The sequence below is a fragment of the Procambarus clarkii genome, chromosome 18 (genome assembly GCF_040958095.1).
Source record: "Procambarus clarkii isolate CNS0578487 chromosome 18, FALCON_Pclarkii_2.0, whole genome shotgun sequence".
Taxonomy (NCBI): Eukaryota; Metazoa; Arthropoda; class Malacostraca; order Decapoda; family Cambaridae; genus Procambarus; species Procambarus clarkii.
Genome location: NC_091167.1, coordinates 2637787 through 2660994, shown reverse-complemented (window position 1 = coordinate 2660994; position 23208 = coordinate 2637787). Strand labels below are relative to the sequence as shown.

Genomic DNA, 23208 nt, shown 5'->3' with positions numbered 1-23208 from the left:
TTCCCGCGCCCATCTACTCCAAAGAAGTTGCAAGAATTTCTTGGTGTAGTGAATTTTTATCATCGATTCATCCCACATTGTTCAGACATCTTGCGACACTTATATGACCTCTTACGTGGTCGGAAACTCACGTCCCGTCTTCCGTTGGAGTGGACTCCCCAGGCAGAGACAGCATTCACCGACATAAAACACAAGCTGGCGGAATTCACCTTGCTCGCACACCCAGTGTCTGACGTTCCCACCAATCTATCTACCGACGCTTCAAACACAGCAATTGGTGCTGTACTACAACAGCTCGTTGAAGGAGAATGGCGCCCAATTGCATTCTTTTCAGCGCGCCTGTCACCCACTGAAGAGAAGTACAGCACTTTTGATAGGGAACTGCTCGCCATCTACTCAGCCATACAACATTTCCGGCACTTTCTCGAGGGGCGGAACTTCCACATCCTCACAGACCACAAACCTCTCACTTATGCGCTGGCGGCCAAGGGTGATGCTCACTCTCCTCGAGTAGCCAACCACCTGGGATTTATTTCCCAATTTACCTCGGATATCCGTCATGTCAAAGGAACTAATAATGTCATAGCCGATGCACTGTCTCGACCCACCATAAACCACGTCGTGACAAACCCAGCTCAGGTGGACTATTGTGTAATCAGTAAGGCCCAACGGGAAGACCCTGATCTGCAGCGATTACGAACATCTGACACAGCTCTCCGGTTCATCGAGATTCCCATGGAAGGTGGCGGAAGGATAATCTGTGACACCTCACGGACGGGAGCACTTAGGCCCTACATTCCTGCCCAGTTTCGCTGGAAAACGTTCTCAGTATTTCACTCCCTAGCACACCCAGGAGTACGTGCTTCCCAGAAACTACTAACGGAGCGTGTTGTATGGCCAGGAATCAATGCCGATGTTCGACGATGGGCTCGCTCATGTCTCCAGTGCCAGCGAGCGAAAACACATCGTCACACAAAGAGCCCTCTTCAACAGTTTCCGTTACCTTCTGACCGTTTTCAGGTGGTGCATGTAGACATCGTTGGACCATTACCGTCGGCAAGAGGATATTCTTATCTACTCACCTGCATCGATCGATTCTCCAGATGGCCGGAAGCAATCCCATTAATCAACATCTCAGCTGAGTCAGTGGTCCAGGCTTTCCTCTCTGGATGGGTCGCCCGTTTTGGCAGCCCCTCTGTCATCATCACCGACCAAGGACGACAGTTCGAATCATATCTATGGAAGGAACTTATGGAATTCCTCGGCACCACACATAACCAAACCACATCATACCACCCTGAGTCGAACAGAATGGTGGAACGCTTTCATAGACAACTAAAAGCTGCCCTAAGAGCTCAAGCACGCCCTGATGATTGGATCGACAACCTTCCATTAGTCTTGCTTGGCATCCGTTCGGCCACGAAGAAGGGCAGTGGATTCTCGGCAGCAGACTTAGTATACGGATCTAGCCTGCGGCTTCCGGGCGAATTCTTAACCCCAACGCCACTTATCACACCCCCAGACCCCACTTTTGTCCAGAAATTACGGGCGGCCATGACAAACATTCGGCCTACACCACTACGCCAACCGACAACTCGTGCTACATATGAGCCTCATGAGCTCCACACAACTGAACACGTGTTTGTAAGAGTCGATGCTGTTCGACGCCCTTTACAGTCACCTTACGAAGGACCATTTAAAGTGGTTTCTCGAACACCAAAGTTCTTCACCATTGAACGCTGAGGACAGCGGGTAAACATCTCCATCGATCGCCTTAAACCAGCACACTGTGACGCTGCCCCAGACATCCTTCGAGAGACACATCCGCCGACTACGCAGTTCACTTTTTGACCACAGTTACCAGCAGCACCGCCACCTACGACAACGGACGATCCTGTACGACCTCCCACCCTACAACCCCAGTTACCAGCCGCACCACAACCTGATCCTACGACGACGGACGATCCTGTGCGACCTCCCACCCTACGACCCCAGTTAGATGACATCAGCGAAGAGGAGGAAGTTAACTTTGATGGTTATGTAACGCGAGCAGGGCGTACAATTCACCAACCCGCTAAGTTCCTTGATCAAGTATTTTTCCTTTCATCCCCTGGGAGGGGGAGTTCTGTAGCGAGTAGATTATCCCAATAATATACTCGCTCCAAATGCATTGTTAATATTCCTGTCAACCTTTGGAGATGAATGAGGTGAGGCGTTGCCCGGGCAACACGGTGAGGTGTTGCCCGAGCATATAAGCAGCGGAGTAGCGAACATTGGCTAGTCTACTTTCAAGTGTGGTCTAGAGCAGACACTTGTGAGATACTGTACCGACGCTCAGTGCGCTCAACTCACACCAAAGTATCACCTGTGTACTTCTGTATATTCGACCAAATATATATATATAGTATCTTAGTGTCTGTGTTTATTTGTCACCATACTTTACGTAACAATAGAACCGTTACATCTTCATTTATGCAGGTGCTGAGTCACAATACCGTGGCTGAAGTATGTTGACTAGACCACACACTATAGTGTGTGGTCTAGTTCACTTTCTATAGAAAGTGAAGGGACTACGACGTTTCGGTCCGTCCTGGACCATTCTGGACAATCGACTTGAGAATGGTCCAAGACGGACCGAAACGAAGTCGTCTCTTCATATATATTTACATCAGATATTTTTAGTAGTCTGGCCTATCTACAGTAGTTATAGTGATCTAACCCTTGCATTATTGTGTGCATTAAGATAGATTCTGATAAAAGGTTAACCTTAGTTCAGTAGTCGTATTAGCTTGACTAGCATTTATAATTTTCTGAGTTGGAAATATATATTACTCTAGCCCAACGATATATAGTAATATATATTACTCAGCTGTTAAATAATATTTGCCAGACTGAGATATTTATGTTATAGCAGTTATATTATCGTGACTCAGGCAATTATATTTTTTTGCCTGGCAATTGTATTAATCAGACTTGCAATTACTGGTTATATTACATGTATCCAGACTGATAATTACATTAGCTTGACTATCAATTATACTATCCTCACAGAATTATGTGAGTATGACTCCAGCAGTTATATTAGCCTGAATCCGACAATTATAATAGCCTGAGTGACAATTATATTATCTTAACCTGCAATAATATTATACCGATTTGCAATTATATTACATATATCCTGACCACTGATAATTGGATTAGCTTTAATTGGATAATTTGGATATTGATTGGAAAATTTAATAATTTAATTGGATAAATTTACTTAATTGGATAATTTTACTGATAATTGGATTAGCTTGACTGGCAATTATATTATCCTGACTCAATTAAATGAGTCTGACTGGCAATTATATTACCCCCTGACTAGCAATTATATTATCTTAACTAGCAATAATATTAGCCTGACTGACAATTATATTATCCTGACACTGGCAGTTACATTAGCGTGCTAGTAAATATATTATCCTGACACAATTATATTAGAATACTGGCAATTATATTATCTTATCTGACAATAATATTAGCCTGACTGTCACTTGTATTCACCCATTTTATAAAGTGGCATTTTTCATTTATAGTGTATTACCATGACTATAATTTATAATTTTTTTGGAATAGTAGTAGGCATCCTTCAGTCTCGGGAGACTATGGAGTTGCGCCCTAGTTGTCAACCCTGGTGCAGCGTCTGATGTGACTGATGAGGCTAATCCGAGAGTGGCAGTCCATCCCACACCGAGCACAAACGAAGTCCGATTCTGGTCTGTCTTCCTAGCTACCGGCTTTCCTTCTCTGTCTCTTTGCCTCCGATTCCTTGGCAAGTGACTCCTCGAACTTGGAGAGACCTCTTTGAGCAGACTGCCCCCAGGCTGAACGGTCTGCAGCTAGTGTCTCCCATATAGCAAGATCGACGTCCATGGCTTTCAGGTCCCTCTTGCATACATCTTTGTACCGTAGCTGGGGCTTGCCTGTTGGACGCTTTCCCTGCCTCAGCTCTCCATACAGGAGATCCTTGGGAATCCTGCCGTCGCCCATTCCCACAACGTGCCCGAGCCAGCGCATTCGTCTCTGTTTCAGCATTGTGTACATGCTAGTGATTCTTGCTCTCCCCAAGACGTTGTTGTTTGTCACCTTGTCCTGCCAGATGATGCCCAAGATGTGTCGAAGGCAGCGCATGTGGTAGGCATTCAGCTGTCTTTCCTGACGGGCGCGGAGTGTCCAAGACTCACTTGCATAAAGGAGAGTGCTCAGGACACAGGCACTGTAAACCTGAATCTTTGTATACTCAGTCAGCCTATTGTTGGCCCACATTCTCTTTGTCAGTCTGGACATGGTAGTAGATGCCTTACCGATGCGTTTGTTTAGCTCCGTATCAAGAGAGAGGGAGTCAGAGATTGTGGAGCCCAGGATCACGAAGTCGTGAACGACTTCCAGTTTGGAATCGGAGATGTCTATGCCAGGTGGGGAGTCCACTCCTTGTCCCATGACTTGTGCTTTCTTCAGGCTGATGGTGAGTCCGAAAGCCTGAGAGGCCTTGCTGAAGCGGGTCATGAGCCGTTGGAGGTCTTCGGCTGAGTGGGCAGTGACGGCTGCGTCGTCGGCAAAAAGGAAGTCGCGAATTTTTTTGGAGTATTTCATGGAATATAGTTAGCCTAGGCTTAATTACTGCTAGTATTTACTTCAGTTGTCTATTTTTGCATTATTCTCAATCTCTTTGATTAATAAGTATTTCTAACTATAAATTACGGTGTAATGATTATTAATTTGTAGATATAAGCCTAAATTTAATAATTGCATAATTGGTATGCATGATTATTATAGGCCTGTTTTACCAGGTATAAGAGTAGCCTTTATGGCAGGGGTGGCCAAACTTGCTTACTGTAAGAGCTGCAAATGATAAACCTCAGATGTTTGAGAGCTGCGGGAGAACCATTTGAGAGCCACAGCTTCCTTACTGAATAATGTCAACAGTGTCTGCTGGCTATTTATTGATGATTTTCACTCATTTAGCTTATTTTTCCTTAAGTGTGATTTAGGTGGATAATCATACGAAAAGTTTTTGTGATTAGGTTCATACTGGCGTTTCAAGTTCCTGGCTTTGTAATGACTGAATGGCACTTGACTAACAAGACACAAAGGTTTACCTCCTTTAACTGTGAATGCAAACTTTGTTCTACAAGTATCGGAACTTTTTATATAGTCGTGCATTTCTTGCAATGGATTCGGGTAGAAACTAATAGAATATTGACATTCTCAAAATTTTTTTACTAGCCGCATATTAAAGGTCAAAGAGCTACGGTTATATTATATAGAACTGGACGATTGTTTCAACATAAAAGGTCACTGTTCACACTCAGTAACTAGAAGTGTTACAGAACTAACGTACTTGACAATTTTCTCAACATACAAAGTAACTGTTCACTCACAGTAACTATATGTTATAGAACTTGCAGGAAACACTGTGCGTGTTATTGATCTTACAAGAATGTAAAAATACCAATCTTATATAATCTCACCAACCCATTGTACTTGCATGTGAATAAATTATTATTAATATTATTAATAATATTATTAACTTACTTGACCATTATCTTAAGATACAAGGTCACTGTCCACTTACAGTAACAATATGATATAGAACTTAGTTAACTCCTATTAAGTATGGCACTTGTGCAACCCGTCACCTTAAAAATAACGTCACTTTTCGCTCGTATGCGCGCTATGGCCAAATTAGGACGTAATTTGAAATGAAATCGACTCACAAAAGTAACGTACTGTTCCGTTTTCTGTTTGAGTCCTCCGGCTTACTCGGCCAGCTTAGAAAAGGATTCTTTCCATTAACGTTTTTCATACCGTTTTGAAACTCTATGAGAATTTCCTGCCCACCTAACCTATCAGAGGACCCTTAACTTACTGTTGTTGGAAAAAAATCCCAAATTTATATCCATTTTTTTTCATTTTCAAATTGAATCCATATTCGGCCATACGGGCAAACGGCCAAAAGCGACTTTCTTTTTAAGAGGACAGGTTGAAGTGAGCCAGGGGTTGTTTAATCTTTTGGTAGTTTATATCCATTATAAATTTATATCCTGTGTATTGTTGAGTTCAGGTTCCCAGTTTATATTGTGAGGTGCATTTATGAGATTCCCTATTGTTGATGTTTCCTAATTATTGGGAAGGCTAAATTAATGCAGGTTATGGCTGGTTTCCTAAATATTGGGAATGCTAAATTAATTAAATTACTGTAATTTAATTAAAATTTGTATGCCTCTCAACCAGTTTAAAAGAGAGAGACTGTAATAACAAAATAAATACATAAATAAGTTTTATTTAGGTAAAAGTACATACAAAATTCAAATTTCAAAATCTAATTTTTATTCAGGTAAAGTACATACATAGATGATGAGTTACAAATATAATGTTGGATTTATAGATAGAGCTAGTACATACAGTACCTAAAGCCACTAATACACATAGCGTTTTGAGCAAACATATAAGATGAGTTACAAACAGAATGGTGGATTTCTAGTTTATCTACAGGTAGTACATACTATGCCTAAACCCAGCAAACATTTTCATGTTTTTAAAACATCCTAAAAACGACATTTCATTGTTTTCAGCACGTTTATAATTACGTTTAGAAAAGGTTTTTTGAGAACTTTTATATACAACCTTAGAACGTATATAATTAACATTTCTAAAAACTTTTTTATGATCTTTTAATTACCTACATTAAAACGTTTAGGGTAAATTAGGGTATAATAATTTTGTAATTCATATCTGAAATAGAAAGGGAGAGAAAGAAAGAAGACATATCTGAGATAGAAATGGACATCCTATATATGTATGTGTAAATTACAAATAAATAGGGTACAAAAAGAGAATTAAAATATTATATTTATTTAATTAAGAATGAGTAATACAACAAAATATATGTAATAGCTCGAAATATATAGACTATATCTATAACAGAATATAAAAGTAAAAATTTAAAAATCTATATATGCAATATGTGAACACAATAGATTTTGTGATCAAGCAGCCTGTGATTCATGTCATGCTGAGATCAGTCTGACGTTATAAGCAGTTATTGTTACTTAAAACTAAAACAAGTAAAATTTTCCAAGTATACATATAACACTATAGTTTTTCTATGACTAATAATAAAAATCTATTAATCAAAAGTTTAGGACTAATTAACTAAAAATAAAAATCTACAAGTGAATGTAAACACAGTCAAGTATAATATTCATGTAGAAAGAGAAAGAAAAAGAGAGAGAAGGAAAGAAAGAGAAAGAAAGAAAGGGAGAAAGAGAAAGAAAAGAAAAAACAGTCATGTATAATATTCATATTAGCACCATGCAATATAACTTAGATTAAGTAAAAAATCTCAGACATTTTTAAATCAAATGAAATATGAGAGCCAGAGAGACCCAGAGCCAGAGAGAGAGAGCGTGAGCCAGAGAGAGAGTGAGTCAGAGAGAGAGAGCGAGCCAGAGAGAGAGAGAGAGCCAGAGAGAGAGAGAGAGAGCCAGAGAGAGAGAGAGCCAGAGAGAGAGAGAGAGCCAGAGAGAGAGAGAGAGAGAGCCAGAGAGAGAGAGAGAGCGAGAGCCAGAGAGAGCGAAAGAGCCAGAGAGAGCGAGAGAGCCAGAGAGAGAGAGACAGAGCCAGAGAGAGAGAGACAGAGCCAGAGAGAGAGAGAGAGCCAGAGAGAGAGCCAGAGAGAGAGAGAGAGAGCCAGAGAGAGAGAGACAGAGCCAGAGAGAGAGAGACAGAGCCAGAGAGAGAGAGAGAGCCAGAGAGAGAGCCAGAGAGAGAGAGAGAGAGCCAGAGAGAGAGAGAGAGAGCCAGAGAGAGAGAGAGAGAGCCAGAGAGAGAGAGAGAGAGCCAGAGAGAGAGAGAGAGCCAGAGAGAGAGAGAGAGAGAGAGAGAGCCAGAGAGAGAGAGAGAGAGCCAGAGAGAGAGAGAGAGAGAGAGAGAGAGAGAGAGAGAGAGAGAGAGAGAGAGAGAGAGAGCCAGAGAGAGAGAGAGAGAGAGAGCCAGAGAGAGAGAGAGCCAGAGAGAGAGAGAGAGAGAGCCAGAGAGAGAGAGAGAGAGAGCCAGAGAGAGAGAGCCAGAGAGAGCCAGAGAGAGAGAGAGAGAGAGAGAGAGAGCCAGAGAGAGAGAGAGAGAGAGCCAGAGAGAGAGAGAGAGAGAGAGAGAGAGAGCCAGAGAGAGAGCCAGAGAGAGAGAGAGAGAGAGAGCCAGAGAGAGAGAGAGAGAGCCAGAGCGAGAGAGAGAGAGAGCCAGAGAGAGAGAGAGAGAGCAAGAGAGCCAGAGAGAGAGAGAGAGACAGACAGAGACAGAAAGACACACACACAACAAAAGAGGAGACAGAACAAAATTAAGGCAAGGAGAGAGAAGACAGAACAGAAACAACAGAGAGAGGAGAGAAATGAGAAATCATTGAAGAGAAGGGGAAGAGAAACACAAGATAAGAAAAAGATACAAGAAAAATATACAAGATAAAAATGACATAAATGAATACCACAAATATAAAAAGTAAAGGAAGAGAGAAGCTAGAAGAGACAGGAAACGAGAGGTGTTAGAAGAGAGGAGGAAAGGAGAGATTAAAAGACAAGAAAAACAGGAGAGAAACGTAAAAGAAATAAAAAAAGGGACATTTGTGAGGAGAGAAAATAAAGAGACCAGAGAAGACCATATATCAAGAGTGTGAGGATAAAGACTTATATATTTTCTTAGTAGACATCCTCTGGCTCTTGTTGCCCCTCTTGTATACGAATTGTACTTGCAAGTTTTCCCTGAAAAGATATTAACAAAATTAATATTTAATTATTTATTTATATAAGTTACACACACACAAACTTATATATATATATATATATATATATATATATATATATATATATATATATATATATATATATATAATATATATAGACCAGAGACCAATTATATATATATATATATATAATTTCGTAAACCTCACCCTGTAAACATTCATGTTTCTACATGTTAAACAAGCTACGAGGATGAGGGAAGGGGATGTTCCCTCCATGCTGGATATTATATTTACCAGGAAAGAGAAAGATATATTTATCATTCAGTACCTCCCTCCTTTGGTACCTCCCTCCTTTTACCCAAGTGACATGGTCACTTGGGTAAAAGTGACCATGTCTTTTTTGGAATAAAGTATGCAATGCATTATAATCTGGAAGAAAATGAGCTTGAAGCAGTTGAAAAACCTGACTTGTGGAGAGGTCATTATGGGGAACTCAGATATTTCCTTAAGGAATTTGACAAACACTTGCTGTTAGGACATGAAGTAAATGAGATGTATGTCAAGTTTTGTGAAATATATGATAATGGCACAACAAAATTTATACTAAAGCAGAGATGCAGAACTAGGAAAAGGGGAAAAATTGCCCAAACATACAAGCAATACACAGATGCGAGAAACAACAATAGCAGTAAGGAGAGGGGCAGAAAGACTGACTTTCGGTCATATTCAACAACACAAATATACATACACACACACACATTATTGGAAAAAATTGGAATTGGAATATTGGAAAAAATAATTAAAACTAAATGGGTAGAACACCTGGAGAGAAATGATATAATTTCAGACAGACAGTATGGTTTTCGATTTGGAAGATCCTGTGTATCGAATTTACTCAGTTTCTATGATCGAGCAACAGATATATTACAGGAAAGAGATGGTTGGGTTGACTGCATCTATTTGGACCTAAAAAAGGCATTCGACAGTTCCACATAGAGAGGTTGTTCTGGAAACTGGAAAATATTGGAGGGGTGACAGGTAAGCTTCTAATATGGATGAAAAATTTTCTGACATAGAAAAATGAGGGCAGTAATCAGAGGCAATGTATCGGACTGGAGAAATGTCACAAGTGGAGTACCACAGGGTTCAGTTCTTGCACCAGTGATGTTTATTGTCTACATAAATGATCTACCAGTTGGTATACAGAATTACATGAACATGTTTGCTGATGATGCTAAGATAATAGGAAGGATAAGAAATTTAGATGATTGTCATGCCCTTCAAGAAAACCTGGATAAAATAAGTATATGGAGCACCACTTGGCAAATGGAATTTAATGTTAATAAATGCCATGTTATGGAATGTGGAACAGGAGAACATAGACCCCACACAACCTATACATTATGTGAGAAATCTTTAAAGAATTCTGATAAAGAAAGAGATCTAGGGGTGGTTCTAGATAGAAAACTATCACCTGAGGACCACATAAAGAATATTGTGCGAGGAGCCTATGCTACGCTTTCTAACTTTAGAATTGCGTTTAAATACATGGATGGTGATATACTAAAGAAATTGTTCATGACTTTTGTTACGCCAAAGCTAGAATATGCAGCTGTTGTGTGGTGCCCAACAACAGAAGTTGGCCCATATCTTAAGAAGCACATCAACAAACTGGAAAAGGTGCAAAGACATGCTACTAAGTGGCTCCCAGAACTGAAGGGCAAGAGCTACGAGGAGACGTTAGAGGCATTAAATATGCCAAAACTAAAAGACAGAAGAGGTGATATGATCACTACATACAAAATAGTAACAGGAATTGATAAAATCGACAGGGAAGATTTCCTGAGACCTGGAACTTCAAGAACAGGAGGTCATAGATTGAAACTAGCTTAACACAGATGCTAAAGAAATATAAGAAAATTCACTTTCGCAAATAGAGTGGTAGACGGTTGGAACAAGTTAGGTGAGAAGGTGGTGGAGGCCAAGACTGTCAGTAGTTTCAAAGCGTTATATGACAAAGAGTGCTGGGAAGACGGTCTCATCCTTTAACTACACTTAGGTAATTACACACACACACACACATACATATTATATATATATATATATATATATATATATATATATATATATATATATATATATATATATATATATATATATATATATATATATATATATATATATATATATATATATATATATGTCGTACCTAGTCGCCAGAACGCACTTTTCAGCCTACTATGCAAGGCCCGATTTGCCTAATAAGCCAAGTTTTCATGAATTAATATATTTTCTCTATTTTTTTTCTTATGAAATGATAAAGCTATCCATTTCATTATGTATGAGGTCAATTCTTTTTTTATTGGAGTTAAAATTAATAGAGATATATGACCGAACCTAACCTATCTTTATAGGTTAGGTTAGGTAGCTGAAAATGTTAGGTTAGGTAGTCGAAAAAACATTAATTCAAGAAAACTTGGCTTATTAGGCAAATCGGGCCTTGCATAGTAGGCTGAGATGTGCGTTCTGGCTACTAGGTACGACACATTATATATATATTTATATATATATATATATATATTTATATATATATATATATATATATATATTTATATATATATATATATATATATATATATATATATATATATATATATATATATATATATATATATATATATATATATATATATATCGGACAATTAGTAAAAAAAAAAAAAAAAAATTAAATTATTTTACCTTGTACCTAGATCCACCAGGCCTGTTTGGTGCCTGTTTCAGTACTTCAGAAATCTGGAAGGTCACATCCTCCTCCTCAACTTGTGGATGTGCGTCGATAGATGATTCTGTAAAATTAAGTTATTTATATAATAATAAATTCAGTATAACAATAATATTCTGTAAAATTAAAAGTAATTTATACATCAATCAGATAAAACTCTCCAGAGATGGTGATACACAACATATAAAGGACAAGTTTCAGAACAAAATATGCATTTAGGAATAAGGTTTTGTACATGTAGGTAGCACATGAGAAAATAAGTGGAAGGTGATCAAGTTTATATTAACATGTTAATGACTTTGTTAAGGCTTTGCAAGAATGAAAAAATATTAATAATATAATATCACCTACCAATTAATTGTACATCATTTATAAGTCAATTATTTGCATTATTATTATTCAATACTAATGATATAAAAATGCATTTTGTAATCTACTATTTATGCAAGTATTAAGCACAGGATCATGAAATAAACTGCAAAATACTGTAATGGATAAACCAATTAATTTTACATTTTCCTATAGCTAAGTCAGTCAGTTCTATTAGCAGCAGAGAACAATTATGCCCAACCTCTATTAAATGAAACAATCTTAAGAGCAAGTGATAGAAATATAATCATTTATGCTTGGGATTATGGAATGGTTCCAAATATGAAAAATATCAAGTTTTTTGGTTAAAATTTTTTAACTTAAAATTTACATTTTTAAGTGAATTTTAAACTTTAAAAAAATTATTTAATTTTTTGGTTACTTACTTAAAATAACATTATATAGTTCTTGTTTTTGTAGAAATGCCAATTTCTTCTTTTGCCCTTCCAGACTGTATAGTGACCACAGGCCGTTTGTTCATATCTTCATTATTCTTCGAACTGTGGTTGCGCAATCAGACCCACATACACTGGTTAAAAGCATCACCTAAAAGCAACAACAAAAATGTAGTACACTGACGAATTTTGAATATATATATATATATATATATATATATATATATATATATATATATATATATATATATTAGTTGATTTTATACCCGCATTAGGTCAGGTGATAATACAATGAAGGTGAAAACATGGGGGGATACATAAGGGATAAACATAGGGGCTGCAGAAGGCTTATTGGCCCATACGAGGCATCTCCTATCTAAACACAAAGATTAATCCAGTGTAATTGGCCTGTTATGTTGTAACATATATATATATATATATATATATATATATATATATATATATATATATATATATATATATATATATATATATATATATATATATATATATATATATATATATATATATATATATATATATATATATATATATATATATATATATATATATATATATATATATATATATATATGTATGTATGCCATATACATATATATGCTATGTTGTATGCTACAACTTGGCTGATAATAAAGCCATTCACAACTGCAGGCCTAATAAAAAAAGGAGGTGGCATAGCAATATCTTACAAAGATACCTTCATCTGCAATAGTCTCATTAGTAATAGAGACTACTATTGTGAATATACCTTTGCCAAGTTTTGCCAATAACAATCTCAACAAAAATCAAACCAACTTAGTGGTTTGTAATGGTGAACAAAACATGCAGATACTTATATATAACCTGTGAATAGAGTGTAATAACACCAAAACTATTTGTTTATTGTTTTATGACCATAATAATTGAATCACTAATATGATTCACTAATATATAATCCTAATAATAATCACTAATATATAATCCATTGAGCATGCTGCATCTCTTTCAGTCTCTTTGCAATTTGAACAAGAGGGTTTTTAATTGATCGAACCATATTCTTAAAGTAAAGTAAATGAGATGTATTCCATATTTTGCAAAATATACGATGAAGGCACACAAACATTCATACCAAAACTGAAGGGCAGGATTTATGAGGAGACATTAGAGGCATTAAATATTCCAAACTAGAAGACAGAAGGAAAAGAGGAGATATGATCACTACGTACAAAACAGTAACAGGAATTGATAAACTTGATAGGGAAGATTTCCCGAGACCTGGAATTTCAAGAACAAGAGGTTATAGATTTAAACGAACTAAACAAAGATGCCGAAGAAATGTAAGACAATTCACTTTTGCAAACAGAATGGTAAACGGTTGGAACATGTTAGGTGAGAAGGTGGTGGAGGCCAAATCCGTCAAAAGTTTCAAAGCATTATATGACAAAGAGTGCTGGGAAAATGGGACACCACGAGTGTAGCTCTCCATCCATCTGATTGATAACCCAAATGAATTTTTCATGGATATGATACCAACATCAAATCATAAATCAGATGTGATCCTATCCCCACTGGATTTTGAAGAAGCCATAGACAGTATGCCTATGCACTCTGCACCAGGCCCTGACTCTTGGAACTCTATATTCATCAAGAACTGTAAAAAACGTTATCGCAGGCCCTTCACATTCTTTGGAGACAAAGCCAAGATACTGGCATTGTCCCTGACATACTAAAAACAGCAGAGATAGCACCGCCCCATAAAGGAGGAAATAAGGCAGAGGCAAAAAACTACAGACCGATAGCACTAACATCGCACATCATAAAAATCTTTGAGAGAATGCTAAGAAGTAAGATCACAAAATACATGGAATCACAGCATCTCCATAACCCCAGACAACATGGTTTCAGAACAGGGCGCTCTTGCCTATCACAGTTGCTGGACCACTCTGACATGGCACTAGATGCCATGGAAGACAAACAAAACGCTTTGACAAAAAAAAGCCTTTGACAAATGTGACCATTGTGTTATTGCACATAAAATGCGTTCAAAAGGAATTACCGGAAAAATAGGCAGATGGATATACAACTTCCTGACTAATAGAACCCAATGTGTAGTAGTCAACAAAATAAAATCTGGACCATCAACCGTAAAGAGCTCAGTCCCCAAGCGTACTGTGCTTGCTCCAATACTTTTTCTCATCCTCATATCGGACATAGACAAGGACACAACCTATAGTACTTGATCATCCTTTGCAGATGACACTAGAATCTTCACGAGAGTAGGCAACATAGAGGACACGGCAAACCTCCAATCAGATGTAAATCAGGTCTTTCTATGGGCTACAGAAAATAACATGGTGATTAACGAACATAAGTTTCAGCTCATGCGCTACGGAAAAAATAAAAAATATAAAAACGGAAACCACTTACAAAACTCAGTCAAATCATAACATTGAACGGAAAAGCAACGTAAAGGATTTGGGTGTACTGATGTCAGAAGGCCTTACATTTAAAGAACACAATAAAGTAGCCGTCACAACTGCAAGAAAAATGACAGGATAGATAACAAGAACTTTTCACACTAGAGATGCTATACCGATGATGATAGTTTTCAAGACGCTAGTGCTCTCTAGAGTGGAATACTGCTGCATAATGAAAGCCCCTTTCAAAGCTGGAGAAATTACTGACCTATACTTATGCATTTATCTTCGGTTTAACACAACAGGCACCAGACACACGCTAGGCATCATACACACTAGGATAAAACAAACATTAGGCCAGAAGTCAGAAAAGAATTCAAAGAATTTTACTGGAAAGGCTTGCTGTTAGGAAAGGAAGTAATTGAGATGAATTAATGCACAGTATGTCAATTTTGTGAAATATATGATAAAGGAACAAAAACATTTATACCAAAACAAAGATGCAGAACTAGGAAACAGGATTTGTTCAACTGAAATTTCAAGACGGACAGAGACCAAAAGACACAAAAATGGAATCAATATACGAAGAGGCCAAACCCCCAAACATACCAGTAATACAAAGAGAAACAACTACACGGCAGTGAGGAGAGAGGCAGAAAGAAATTTTGAAAAAAAGGAACAAACAAATGTAAAGTAGAACAAATCATATTCTATAAATACAGCAACAACCAATTGCAGGTAAAGGATAATATTCAGAGCTTTTAAATGCATGGATGGCGAAATACTCAAGAAATTGTTCACGACTTTTGTTAGACCAAAGTTGGAATATGCAGCGGTTGTATGGTGCCCATATCTTAAGAAGCACATAAACTGGAAAAGGTGCAAAGACATGCTACTAAGTGGCTCCCAGAACTGAAGGACAAGAACTATGAGGAGAGGTTAGAGGCATTAAATATACCAAATATACTACACAAATATATATACTACACATGCACAATAAACTACCCTACACAGGCTGAGTATGGTGTGTACAATAAATTATTAGCTAAAAGATAAGACTGAGTTTGTATAAATGGGGGTTAAGTCAGAGTGGGAAAATGTAAGTGGAGTGCCTAAAAACCCTGTCCTGGGACCTCTGTAATTCATAATATATACAAATAATTTAGACTCAGGTTTGATCAGCAATATTTGAAAATTTCCAGACGATACAAAAGGGATTTTTTTCTGGATTCAGGATTATTTTTTTATTGCTGAAAACAGGTTTTCAGCAATAAAAGAAATACAGTATTGCTGGAACAACCGTCGACATCTTCAAGAGAAAACCTGAACATCTTCAAGAAGTGAAGATGACCTTGAGAAGAAGTATAGGTTGGGAGAAGTATAGGTTAGGAATTGTCTCCAAAGAATTCTCAAAGAATTACTCGTTATTGCTATCCAAGATAATTAGACGAGCCAAAGCTAAATACTACGAAGATAAATTTACCCAAATAAAGAGTACCTTACCTAAAAATATGTATGTACCTTACGTAAATAAACATTTGATTTTGAAGTGCCGGACAAACAAGGCTGTGGTGGATATGTGGGCCTGAGGGGCCTGTCCAAGCAACAGCCTGTTGGACCAAGCTCTCACATGTCAAGCCTGGCCTTGGAAGGGCTTGGTGAGTAGAACAACTACCAGAACCCTATAATGCATGTATCAAGGTGTCCAGGCAGTGAGCACCACATAATGCAGTGCAGTCCTGTAAGAATAAGCACAGTAAGTATGGGCATGGAGGGGGTGCAGCAGTGGCTTGTGAAGGGCTGGAGAGTAAATGGACATGCCCAGGGGTAAAAAGCATTAGGGTAACAGAACATAGCCCATAAAAATAGTAATGACAATGAATGAATAATTATATGAATGCAATAATACTTCATATCTCAATAGGAATACTAAGCAGGATGCAAGACAAGGTACTGGTGGTGATAGTGGTTGGTACAAGTCCTCACATCCCCACAGACACCAGTAACAGCCCTCACCTCCCAACACAGTACCCTTGTAGCGAGTTAATCTTATACTCGCTTCATTATCTTATAGCATAACTAATTAACACTAATTACAGAAGCTACACAGGTGATACTTTGGTGTGAGTTGAGCGCACTGAGCGTCGGTATCGCTACACCCTTGTTCCTTAACAACCCTTTGGACCTTTATTACAGAAAAATAGAATCAATTAATTTAATAAAATATAAAATATAAGTGCTTACTTACGATAATACTATCGGTGGAACACAAAATCTTCTTCTTCTTGATAGTAGGTGCAGTTTGCATGAAGGGTTAGTCCTCGCCATGACTGAACTGACGACAAAATGGCCGATGTGTTGATATGGCGTCAGGTGACGCTGTGACGTCACAGGTGAGGGACGCTTTGCGCATTACTCCCTCGTACTTAAAAAGTACTACAGGTACTTTTTGGTTTTATTTTTGAATATGGCAGAAGTTGGACAGCTTTTCAAATCATTATAAGGGAGTGAGTTCCATAGACTAGGTCCCTTTATTTACATAGAGTGTTTACATAGATTAAGTTTGACTCTGGGGATATCAAAGAGATATTTATGTCTGGTGGGGACGTGGCCATGTGTTCTATTACATCTGTCCAGGAAGAGTTTCAGAACAGGGTTTGCAGTTAGAAAAAGGGCTTTATAAACGTAATTTACACAGGAGAATGTATGGAGTGAATTTGTTTAGCATGTTTAAGGATTTGAACAAGGGAGCTGTGTGTTGTCTGAAGGTAGAGTTATTTATTGTCCTGATAGCAGATTTTTACTGGATGATGATGGGCTTGAGGTAGTTTGCAGAGGTTGAACCCCAAGCACAAACGCCATAAGAATGATAGGGATAGATAAGTGCATAATAGAGTGAGAGGAGAGCAGAGTAGGGTACATAATATCTGATCTTAAACAGTATACCAACTGTTTTAGAAACCTTTTTAGTTATGTGTTGTATATGGGTGCGGAAGTTGAGTCTCTTGTCTAAGTATAGGCTAAGAAACTTTCCATCATTTTTATTGCTAATGTTTACATTATCTATCTGAAGCTGAATTGCATTTGTTGATTTGTTTCCAAATAAGATATAGTAGGTCTTTTCTATGTTTTGTGTGAGGTTTGTTGGTTGACATCCACAAGTAGACTTTTTTTAATTAATTGTTTACAACATTATTTAACAGGAGTGGGTTGGGGTCAGAGTAGATGAGTAGTATCATCAGCCAACAATATAGGTTTAAGTATGTTAGAGACATTAGGGAGATCATTGATGTATATAAGAAACAGGAGGGTCCTAGGATGCTGCTCTGTGGCACCTTTACGGTAATTAAGTGGTAGAGTGGGAGAGGTTATATCATTGATGGCTTCATATTGGTGTCTGTTACTAAGATAGGATCGGATATAGTTTAGGGCAAGGCCACGGATTCCATAATGGTGGAATTTAAGTAAGAGGTAGTTATGGTTAACAGTATCAAAGGCCTTTCTCAGGCCGATGAAGAGTTCAATTGGAAACTCACTTTTGTCAAGGGCTGAGAAGATTAAGTCAAGCAGACTAACAATAGCATCATTGGTACTCTTTTGGGAGCGGAAGCCAAACTGACAGGGACTTAGTATATTGAATTTTACAAGATTGGAGTAGAGCTGTTTGTAAAAAAAAAAAAAATAATTTTGATAATATAGGTAGATTCGATATGGGTCTGTAATTATTTATGTCTGCCGTGTTACCTCCTTTATGAACTGGCGTTACTCTTGCTTTTTTAAGGATATCAGGGAAGGTATGACACTCTAGGGATTTGTTGAACAGCAGTGCTATGGATGGTGCAAGGGCATGGGAGGCACGCCTGTGTACCATCGATGGTATTTCACTAATGTTCCCAGCTTTGGTTTTTAGCGAGTGAATGATGGACACAACATCTGTAGGGCTGACCGGAGAGAGGAGAAGAGAGTTTGGATAGCTGCGTGAAAGATATGTGGTAACATATGTCTGAGTCTCTGGGATTTTTCGGGCAAGGTGAGCACCAAACGATGAAAAGAAGCTATTAAATTCAGTTGCTGTTTCAAGATCTGTTGCAGGTGTATAACCATCCTTGGAGATTTTTATCTTATTATGTGAATGTTGTTTAGCTCCTAGGATGGTAGAGATGGCTCTCCATGTGCTTTTTATGTTGCCTTTTGCTTCTTTGAATCTATTCTCGTAATAGGAACGCTTTGCTCTTATTATACTGGTAAGCACTGATGAGTACCTCTTAACTACTTCTTTTCCAACTAGGCCAATCCTAAGTTTTTTTTTCATATTCATGTTTCTTGTCGATTACTTTAAGTATGCCATTAGTGAGCCAGGGATTATTTAACCTTTTTGCCAGTTACTTGCTTGGTGAGGAGAGGACAATAAGTATTGTAAAGGCTTTAAATTTTGGAAAGAGGCTAGTTAACGAATTATTATCCTGTGTATTGATAAATTTAGATTCCCAGTTTACATTGTGGAGGGCATTTGTGAGATTGCCTATTGCCGCTTCACATTGTAACCTAAAGGTAATTTTCTTGTTACCTGGTGGTGTTATGGCCATGTTCGCTACAAGGAAGGTAGGATAGTGGTCAGTTGTTCTGTCAGTGATTATACTTGATGTAAGAGGAGCTGTTATGTTGGTCCATCAGTGATCCAGGGTAGTCGCAGATGTTTGAGTGACTCGGGTGGGCCTGGTGATTGCGGGGATGAGCATACAGGAATTCATGCTGTTGAGGAAACAGTCTACTTGAGGGTTATTTTGTAGCCCTAGGTCAATATTGAAATCACCTCTGAGAACTATGTGATTTTTGTTGAGATTATTGTTTATGATAAGGTTCCTCAAGTTGTTATTGTATTTGTGTCTAGCTTCAGACACAAGCATGTTACAGTTATGTCTTAAAGAGTTGAGAGCAATTAAGGATGATAAAGAGTCACTTACAACTAATGTATCAAGTTTGGATACTTGTACACATTTCAGTGCAAGGAGCAAGGCAAATAGTTCAGTCTGAAGGATAGAGGCCCAGTTGTTTATACGGACTCCCCACTCAAAATATAAGTCATATCCTATTGCCAGGACAACTGCACTTCCAGCTGCACCCGTTGGGCGCTGTAGGAAACCTTCAGTGTATATGATTTGAGAGAGAGAATGCTCTGTGGACAGAGCATCAATATGGCTTAAGACGTTGAGCTTTGCCTCAAGACAAAGCTGGGACTGATCTCTAATTTGCTCCTTTGATGGAAAGGGAGGGATTAAAATTGAAAAGGGTGTAATTTCCTACAGTGCAGGAAAGTGCTATTGTTGTCTCTCTTGGTACAAATTATAAATCTGATACTTTCTGAGTTCAGTTCCAATTTTATTTATCTATTTGAAACAATGTTTACATTCAATAAAGAAATTCTGGAGGGCTTCTGTGCAAGGGTTAGGATGAGCTAGCCTAAGCATTTTTATACCAATTTGACAGTTATTTTCAGTAACACGATAAACAACGCTCGGAATATTAAGTTCCTTTCTCATATTAAGTATCTTTGTGGTACGAAGGCACCCAAGGATTATCCTCAAGGCTTCGTTCTGCAATTTTTCAAGCCCTCCAAGCTTTCTTTCAGGATGCCTTAAAGTTAGTTTAGTTCATTTATTATGCACCCCATACCCATCTTGTGGGCGGTAGTGGAAAGGGTTGCAGAGGCACATAATGGGCTCAGGGACTGAACCCAACAATTCATTTAGCTAAGCAAGTTACAATCTTGATGAGCTAGTTACAAAATTCAGTATAAGTCGTCACATCAACAATAGGTTCGAGATCGATCACAAGTACAGTTTCTAAATTAAGCAACTGACATATGTGGAGAGCTAGTGTCACAATTGATATGTTTGTCCTGCACACCGCTCCCCATCCAGTGGGCAGCGGTGGATAGGTTACAATCACTTAGTTACTACTTACAGTTAGCAAACTGGGGATATTTGGCTAAAATTTCTGGTACCAGATCATTTTGAATGAAATATTGACACATCGTTGGTACATTGGTTATAGAATTGTCTCTGAATTCACTATCACATAGTGACGGAGGGTGTGCGAATAATTTTGTTGACAGTTAACATTTGGTCAGGTCTACATCGGCAGATAATGGGAATTCCCAGAAATACTTGTAACCGAGTCTAAGCCGAGCAGTAGTAACATCTAGAAGTCTGCTGATTTTATTGGATGAACCATAGATGTGTGGCTCCTTTTGCATAATAGTATTGAACGAAAGTTAATCTCCCCAAACACTTTCGCGTTTTGGGCAAGTTACCCCTCCACTCTCTCCATTTTTGTTTGGACATTCCCTGGTAGTGCGCGGAAATACTGAAAAGTGTATACTCTTTTCAACTTTGTCACCTTAATTCTCGTCCTATGTCTTTCATTTTGGTATCAATGCGTTCGCAATAGAATTCCCAACAGAACTATGTGCATATAATGTCAAAGACAGCAGCGCGCTCCACCCGCCGACAAGATGAATGTAGGCCAAGGGTACCAGAAAAAGAAAGCTGAGCCACCCTCAGGCAACTCTCATTACATTAGAGAGCGTGATAATACTGAAAAGTGTATACCCTTTTCAACTTTGTTACCTCAATTCTCATCCTAGTTTTTTCAATTTGGCATCAATGTGTTCGCAATAGAATTCTCTACAGGACTAAAGGCATATAAACTCCAAAAGCCCGGCTTACCATCCGCAACAAACAGAGTAAGCGAGAGTGTGTTACCAGGGAGCGCACAAGAGCGATAAAATGTATACACTCTTTTCATTTTGGTCACCCCAATTGTCATCCTAGGTCTTTCATTTTGGTATCAATGTGTTAGCAATAGAATTATCTACAGGTTTAAATGCATATAAACTCCAAAAGCAAGGTGTACCATCCGCACAAAACAGAGAAAGTGAGAGAAAGTAACCCGGGAGCACTCTAGTGCAATGTAATGTGAACACTCTTTTCACTTTGGTTACCTCAATTCTCGTCATATGTCTTTCATTTTGGTATCAATGTGTTCGCAATTGTATCTGCTGGCATTTTACCCTTTGCTTGGATCTGAAGGGTTTTAGGCTCACCACGATGCAATCTGATAGTACCACAGGTGTATATACCTATCTTCAAGCAGCAATTCACTCATTCAAACCGACTTATAATAGTTATCCATATATAAATGGTAATCTTTGTTCTACCTGTTAACCTGTCATATGAAGAAAGATTGTCAAAGCTTATATTACATTCTCTAGAAAAGCAAAGAATTAGGAGTGACATATGGTAGAGGTGCACAATGGGATGAATGGACATAACAAAGGGGACATTAATGGGGTATTAAAAGTAGCAACACAAGACAGAACTCGAAACAAAGTGTAAAAATTGGAAAAATTTAGATTTAGGAAAGAACTGCATGAGTAAATACACTGGGTTTGTACCTTAAGGTTCATGTATGCAATATTACAGAGTTCCAGTTAACTCCCATGCATGCAATTAATTTATGTTATGTTTATGTTTTTTATGTTAAAATGTTTTTGTTGATTTGTTTGTATATTTTCATAAGTAAAGCATGCTTACCGTCTTATTCCAAGTTTTATGATAACTTTACAAGGTTTAAAACATAAAGTTCAATATATATTCTGGTTTTCACACAGGAATTATACGTTAATATAACATCATAATAACGTAATGATGTCGTGTAAATAACGTTATACTGACGTCATATAAATGTTATATTTATGTTATAAGAACGTAAATTGGATAGCTTTACAGAAAGTAAACAAAAAAAACTAAATGTTGACTGAAAATTATTTATTCTTAAATATAAAGCATGAAAACATTATAATACCATAGCATTCACTATTATTTTTAAATTTTTACATAAATCTTAAAAAACTGTGTCTCAAGAATATATGTTTTTAGTTATATCCTTTGGTTTTAAGAACATCAGATATACGTATTTTTGTCAAAAGTTACAGTATTACCTTTGTGGAACCATTTAAAAACGTCCACAAACGTTCTGTGTTTGCTGGGAAGTCACTAATACGCACAGCGTTTCGGGTAAGACGAAGGAAAAACACTTAGACTAAAACCTTAAAACTAATTGAAATCAAAAGCGTGAATTGAAAAATAAAATCATGAATGACAAAAATTATATGATGGATGGAACAGCAGAAACTGAAGCAGAACAACAGAAGTAATTTTAACTAAATAAACAGAAGACTACAATTTTCTTCAAGTTTATATATGGCAGATATCAGCAGTTAAACTTGTTGGTCAATAATCAATATTGTTAATAAAAAGCAAAACATAGGTTTACATTTAGGGGGTATGGTAGGTTACATGGAGTTTATTAGGTGGCACTTGGTTTTTCTTTTAAGCTGGTTGAGAGAGGTACAGCCTTTGAAATGACTGGGAAGATCATTCCACATTCTGGATCCCTTGATTT

The 23208-nt window shown here is 37.7% G+C and overlaps 1 long non-coding RNA gene across 1 annotated transcript; it reads right to left on the bottom strand.

Annotated features, from left to right (window-relative positions):
• Positions 1–8233: 8233 nt before the first annotated feature.
• Positions 8234–17115, bottom strand: LOC138365781 (uncharacterized). Its single transcript, XR_011228992.1, has 4 exons — positions 16991–17115; positions 12317–12476; positions 11519–11625; positions 8234–8798 (listed from the first exon to the last, which is right to left on the bottom strand). It is a non-coding gene; the product is annotated as an uncharacterized lncRNA (long non-coding RNA).
• Between the last annotated feature and the right edge of the window lie 6093 nt (positions 17116–23208).